Source organism: Colobus angolensis, unplaced genomic scaffold (genome assembly GCF_000951035.1).
Source record: "Colobus angolensis palliatus isolate OR3802 unplaced genomic scaffold, Cang.pa_1.0 Scaffold50, whole genome shotgun sequence".
Taxonomy (NCBI): domain Eukaryota; kingdom Metazoa; phylum Chordata; class Mammalia; order Primates; family Cercopithecidae; genus Colobus; species Colobus angolensis.
Window position 1 is genome coordinate 8,193,501 of NW_012118488.1, and position 7,630 is coordinate 8,201,130.

The 7,630-nt window shown below is 39.7% G+C and overlaps 1 pseudogene; it reads left to right on the top strand.

Annotated features, from left to right (window-relative positions):
- The first annotated feature begins 4,855 nt into the window (after positions 1 to 4,855).
- On the top strand, positions 4,856 to 7,242 carry LOC105524668 (annotated as a pseudogene).
- The last annotated feature ends 388 nt before the right edge of the window (positions 7,243 to 7,630 follow it).

Below are 7,630 nucleotides of genomic sequence, written 5' to 3' on the forward strand. Positions count from 1 at the left end.
ATTAAGGCTGTATGATCTCAGTAAAGTAAATATATTTCTTTTATGTTTATATTCCTTCCTTAAACACAATAAAATTTACTCATTCTGTTACATGTCATTAGTTCATTCTTTGTATTAGTTTGTAACACTACTAGTAGTTCATACTACTACTACCAGGTGGTATTAATTGTGTGAATATACCATCATATGCTTACCAGTTCCCCTGTTAATTAACATCGCATCTTGGTTGTTTTCAGCTTTTGGCTAGCATGAATACCACTGCGATGAACATTCTGTACAGTTATTTTTGTGGACATGTGCACTAATTTATCTTGGATGTATGCCTAGGAGTGTTATTGTCGGATTACAGAAGAGGCATCTACTTAACTTTGTGAGAAATGACTAAACACTTTTCCAAAGTGGTATACCATTTTACGATAGCAATACATGAAAGTTCCTTTTGCTTCACATTCTAGTTAATATTCTGGTGGCCTTATAATAAGATCTTATTGCAGTTGTAATTCCCAAAGAAACAATGGTGCTGAAAACTTTTCCAAATACCTATTGGCCATTTGGAGATCTTCGTTGGTGAAGTACTCATTTAAGTATTTTGACTTTTTAAATTATTTTAGAAAGGAGAGGGTGCAGTGTGTCGTTTTCTTATAGATATGCAACTGTTTCTTTACTCTGGATGCAAAAACACAGAGAAATCCTTAAAATCTGGGTTTCCAGTGAGATGAGGAATATGTTGTTTCACTACATTAACTGTTTTACACACAAAAGAAGTGCATATAATGTCCTGTTGCGTATCTTAAATATGAATAATAAAATATCTTTAGAAATAAATTTTTAAGAACAAGAAAACAATTTTTTAAAAAATTTGACACATCATTACAAAAATGGTGTGGTATATGGGTTATAAAACAGCTACATTTTCCCCCTGTATTTGTATCCTATGTTATGTAGTTTTGCTATGCTCTCCCATATAGCATCTGCACTCACACTCCCTGACTCTTGTTCTTGTTTCTAGGCTCAGCTACATAATTTGTTTTGGTTAATGGGATAATAGAAAATATGAAGAGGCTTAAAAAATTTTAAAAAACCAGAGGCTTAAAAAATTGCCTGCAAGTTTCCCCTTTCTCTCTTTTCACTGATTCCTTCATAAAAACATGGTGGGATTGCCTTCTGGAGGATGATGTATGAGGAGCAGTGCTATGTCAGTGTAGTCATTACGGTCAATGATCTCTCTGAGCAGGTAACAGCCAACCAACCCTCAAATATGTGAGACAGCACAGGCAAAATTAACAAAGCCTCTTTACCAAACCGTAGCTGACTGCAAATGCATGAGTAAACCCAGACTAGGTAATCACTCTGCCAATCCACTACTGCGAGGTAAATACATAATTATTTTATTAAGTCACTGGGTTTTGTGGTTGTTTGTTATGCAATATGATTGTTGCAATAGATAACTACTTCGTGGGGACAAATGATTGCATAAAAGGAATTTACACAAATAATGCAAAAAGTATTTAAATGTATTAGTAACCAGGACAATTTAAACTCAACCAATCATGATACAGTTTTTCTCACTCATTATATTGGCAAATACTTTAAGTTTAAAAATATGCAACATAGCCCAGAGAAATGAAAACAATAGTGGGACTGTAGCTTGTGATATCTTTCCTGGAAGGCAAATAGACAATATGTAAACATTTAAAATATGCATTCTGAGGCAGACTGCTCAGCCAAAAGCAGGTGGGAGCCTAGAAAGGCTCCCTAATGAGGTTATAATGTAAGTGAGTGACCCCTAGTGGTACACATTCCTACCATGGACTGCTGCAGTCTTAGCCACCAGAAATCCCCTTAACCCCTGCAAGCCCTAAGAAAAATGTAAGGAGCCTGGAGCTCACGCACTCCCTGAGGTATAAGCATCTACAGCAACGCATCATTTTGAGAGTGTAGACCACATCAGAGTACATCCTGTCTTGTGTCCCAACAGTCTCTACACCTCTACATCCCTACATCCCTGCATGCTAATGATGGCTGTTGCTGCCAGGACTAAAGTATAAGCCATTGGCAGCAAGCCCCACCACCCCTGGCAGCAGAGCCACCATGTGTTTACAAGTGTAGGAAAAGCTACCCTTCTTGCAGTTGCCACCTAGGACCAAAGCATGTGCTCCTCAGCTGCTTGTTTATGGCTACTGCTACTGAAAGCAACCTTATACTCTCCAGCAACAGGGGCACACCAAAGCTGCTGCCACTCCCACCTAAGTATTTCACTGGGGGTGTAGAGATCACCTTGTTCCTGCCTACCACGGCCAGCACCTATGGGTACCACTAGAAGGCCTAAGGATAGTTTCACCTAGTTGAGCTCTACTGCCCCCGCTAAAAAATAAACTGCCCAGTTCCCTAGAACATTCCTGAAGCCTAGGTATCACCCTAACCTATATCACTATAAACCGCTGTTGGGACCTGAACACTCTGACTGGGCCCTGACTCAGCCTGCCATACCACAACTTGCACCAACCTGCATGTATCACCTGCAGCCTGGGGATTGCCCCCACCAACCCTACCAAATCCACTACAAACAAACAACAATGTGAAATGAATGGAAGACAGGATTGTCCTGTGACTGCTACTGCCACTGTCCGTGCCAGTCTCACTTCCTAGGTCCCAAGAACACACCAACCAACTCGACCTATTGTTGCCACTGCTGGTACCAAGCATACTGCCTGGAAACCTAAGAATTGGCACACCTGGACCCATTAACACCAGGGCCAGCAAAGAGTGTCCTGAATTCCAAGGACAGGCATGCTTGACCTGCCACTGCCACCACTGGGCCCCAAGGACTGGCCCAACTGATGCTCTATCCCAGCAGAACTTTATAACAGGTCCCAATAACAACTGTGCCCTAAGCCACAAAGGAAATCACAGACAACACTGACACTGTTTATAGCTCAATAAATCAACAGAGACTACACTACTGCACACATCCAGATGCAAAGCCAAAGTGCCCTATACAACCAACACCATGGATACATCTTCAGAAAAATGTCCCCCCCTGTAAAAGCAAATTTTAAAAATCGGAAAAAGTGACAGCTATGCCAGATGTACAAATATCAATGCAAGGACACAGGAAGTATAAAAAAGCAAGGAAATAAGAAAACTTCTCTGGCAATAAATTCCAATGAAAAAGAAATTTACACATTTTTAGAAAATAATTTAAAAAATTATATTCAAGAAGCTCAGAGAGATAAAAGAGAACTCAGAAAAACAATAAAAAATCAGAAAAATGAATCAGGATATGAATAAGAAATTTATCAAAGATATATATATCATTAAAAAGAATAAAAGAGAAACTCTGGAAATGAAAATTTTGTGTTGAAATACAAAGTACATATAAAAGCTTCAAGATTACACTATGTTGGGAGAAGTTGAGTGTTGGGAGAAGCTCAGGCAGTGCTTGCATGTCTGACATAATGTAAAAGAGTCTTGGAACATGTCCAGGGTCCAGGGTCTCAAACCCCTTGTGGCCTTTGGAACACCAAGCTCTGTGCTAAAGGGTGGAAGGCAACCCTGATACACCATAATCTAAGCCCAAGGCTTAAAACCCCTTGTGGCTTGGATAGAATCCAGGGTTCAGGGCATAAAATCCCTCGTGGCCTCTGGAATGGGTCTAGACTTGCTGACTCCTTGCTTCTAGCCCTCTCATGCTCCTAGATCGATTGTGTTTTAGAATTGGCGATATAAATGCTAAACCATCACAGCTGTAAATCATGTGCTTAATGCAATGCTCCCTTTCAAGCCCACATTCTCACCACCTGTTTCTTTGCTTGATCACCAATAAATAATCTGGGCCTCCAGAGCTCAGGGCCTTCTCAGCCCCCATACTTGTGTTGGCCCCCTGGGCCCACTTTCTCTCTCAAACTGTCTTTTCTCATTCCTTTGACTCTGCCAGACTTCATCATCCTCACGACCTGGTGTTGGGTCTGATCACCTCAACAAACTAGATCAAGCAGAAGAAAGAATTTTAGAACTTGAAGACTGGTCTTTTCAAATAAGTCAGTGAGACAAAAATAAAGAAAAATATATTTTTAAAAAATAAACAAGGCCTACATGACATACGGGACACTACAAAGTGACCAAACATTTGAATTTTCAGTACCCCAGAAGGCAGAGAGAAAATGAAAGGGATTGAAAATCTATTCTATAAAATAACAAGTGACAATTTCCCAAGTCTAGCAAGATATTTACACATCCAGCTATAGAAAACTCAGAGATCCCCAAGTCAGCACAATGCAAAAAAAATCTTCTCCATAGTACACTACAGTCAAAATGTCAAATGTCATAGTCAAAGAGATAATTCTAAAAACAGCAATAGAAAAGCATCTAGTCACTCATTAAGGACCCCCATCAGAGTAACAGCAAATTTCTCAGCAGAAACCTTACTGGCCAGGTGATGAAGGAATAATATATTCAAAGTGATGTTAAAAAAAAAAAAAAAAGTTTAGCCAAGGATACTATATCCAGAAACATTACCCTTTATAAATGAAGGAGAAATAAAGTCTTTCCAAGACAAGCAAAAGCTGTGGGAATTAATCAGCACCATACCAGCCCTACAAGAAATGCTGAAGTTGAGTTGGAATAAAAAGAAAGAGGTTCTACACCTGGAAGCAAAAGGACAATAACTACCATCATAAAAATCCACAAAAACAGTGGACTGAAGGTTGCACCATGGCTGTGAGCTTCCTACTTCTCTGCTGCTGCTATACCAGTGACATGGGGTTCCCACAGACCTGGAAATTCTGATCCCTCTTTCTCAACCCAGAGCAAATTGAGACATCCGGGTGAGAGTTCGGGTGATTTCCAAAGACTCATGTTATGTAAGGAAGCCACCAAGAAGAGCAAAGAGAAGGAGCCAGGGAGGCTCTTCCTCAGGGACACTTGACTTTCAGGGATGTGACTATAGAATTATCTGTGGAGGAGTGGAAATGCCTGAACCCTGAGCAGAGGGTTTTATACAGGGAAGTGATATTGGAGAACTACAGAAACCTGGAGTCTGTGGATAGCTCTTTAAAATCCATGATGGAGTTCTCATCAATAAGGCAAGACAATACAAAAGGGTTCCACACAGAGACATTGGGAAGACATGAAAGTCATCACACTGAAGATTTTTGTATCCCAAAAATCAAGAAAGATATTCATGACTTTGAGTTTCAGTGGCAAGAAATCAAAAAAAATGGCCATGAAGCACCCATGACAGAAACCAAAGAGTTAACTGGTAGTACAGATCGACATGATTAAAGGCACAGTGGAAACAAGCCTATTAAAGATCAACTTGGATTAAGCTTTCATTTACATCTGCCTGAACTTCACATATTTCAGACTGAAGGGAAAATTGGTAATCAAGTGAACCAGTCTATCAATGATGCTTCCTCAGCTTCAACATCCCACATAATTTCTTGTAGTCTCAAAACCCATATTTCTAAAAAGTTTGGGAAGAATTTCCTCCATTCTTCATTATTCACACAAATACAGGAAGCACACATGAAAGAAAGCCTTTCCAATGTAATGAGTGTGGCAAAGCCTTTAATTATAGCTCACACTTAAGGAGATATCACATAACCCATTCAGGAGAGAAACAATATAAATGTGATGGATGTGACAAAGTCTTTCATCAGAAGCAATACCTTGCATGCCACCATCGAGTTCATACTGGAGAGAAACCTTACAAGTGTAATGAGTGTGGCAAGATCTTCAGTCAGAAGTCTTATCTTCAATGCCACAGACCTTATACTGGACAGAAACCTTACAAATGTGAAGAATGTGACAAAGTTTACAGTTGCAGATCACAACTTAAAATGCATAGGAGAATTCATACTGCAGGAAAAACCACACAAATGTAAGGTTTGTGACAAGGCTTTCTGGGATAATTCACGCCTTTCATGCCATAAGAGAGTTCATACTGGAGAGAAACCTTACACAGGCAATGAATGTGGCAAGGCTTTTAGTAGAAAAGCACACCTTGCACTTCATCATAGACTTCATACTGGAGAGAAACCCTACAAATGTAAGGTTTGTGACAAGGTTTTCTGGCATGTTTCATGCCTTGCACAACATCAGAGAGTTCATACTGGAGAGAAATCTTACAAGTGTAATGAGTGTGGCAAGACCTTTGCTCGAAATTCAGCCCTTGCAATGCATAAGGCAATTCACACTGGAGAGAAACCTTACACATGTAATGAATGTGGCAAGGCTTTTAGTAGAAAAGAAAACCTTGTACTTCATCATATACTTCACACTGGAGAGAAACCTTACAAATGTGAAGAATGTGACAAAGTTTACAGTTGCAGGTCACACCTTGAAAGACATAAAGGAATTCATAATAGAGAAAAACCATACAAATGTAAGGTTTGTGACAAGGCTTTCTGGAGGGGTTCATGCCTTGCACAACATCAGAGAGTTCAAACTGGAGAGTTCATACTGGAGAGAAACCTTACACATGTAATGAATGTGGCAAGGTTTTTAGTCAAAAAGTAAACCTTGCATGTCATCATAGACATCATACTGGAGAGAAACCTTACAGTCTAATGAGTGTGGCAAGACCTTCAGTCAGAAGTCTTTTCTTACAGGCCTTCGTAGACTTCGTACTAGAGAGAAACATTACACGTGTAACGAGTGTGGCAAGACCTTCACTTGAAATTCAGCCCTTGTAATTCATAAGGCAATTCATACTGGAGACAAATCTTACAAGTATAATGAATGTGGGAAAATTTTTAATCAACAGTCAAACCTTGCACAACTTCAGAGAGTTCATACTGGAGAGAAACCTTACAAGCCTGTAATGAGTGTGGCAAGACCTTCAGTTGGATGTCATCCTTTATATGCCATCGTAGACTTCATACTGGAGAGAAACCTTACAAGTGTAATGAGTGTGGCAAAGTCTTTAGTGGGCAGTCCACACTTATTCATCATCAAGCAATCCACAGCGTAGGGGAGCTTTACAAATGTAATGATTCTCACAAAGCCTTCAGTAACACTACAACCTTTGCAAATCATTCGAGAATCCATAATGAAGAGAGATCTTACAAGTGTAGTAAATGTGGCAAATTTTTCAGACATTGTTCATACCTTGCAGTTCATCGGCAAACTCATGCTGGAGAGAAACCCTACAAATGTCGTGACTGTGGCAAGGTCTTCAGGCAAGTTTCATATCATGCAAAACATAGAAGAATTCATACAGGAGATAAACCTCAAGTGTGATGATTGTAGCAAAGTCTTGACTTCATGTTCACACCGCATTAGACGTCAGATAATTTATACTGGACAGAAATCTTACAAATGTCATATGTGTGGCAAAGTCTTCAGTCCGAGGTTAATTCTTGCAGAATCAGAAAATTCATTTTTGAGATAATTGTTCCAAATACAATGACTATAGAAAATCATAAAGCTTTAATTGGCATTAGAGCCTTCAGCACTGACTTGAGATTGAGTTGACTTAACACTGAGTTCAAACATTAATGGACATTAAAATGTTTATGTTAAGAAGACTGGGGGCCAGGCACGGGGGCTCACGCCTGTAATCCCAACACTGTGGGAAGTCCAAGCAGGTGGATCACGAGGTCAGGAGATCAAGACCATCTTGGCTAAC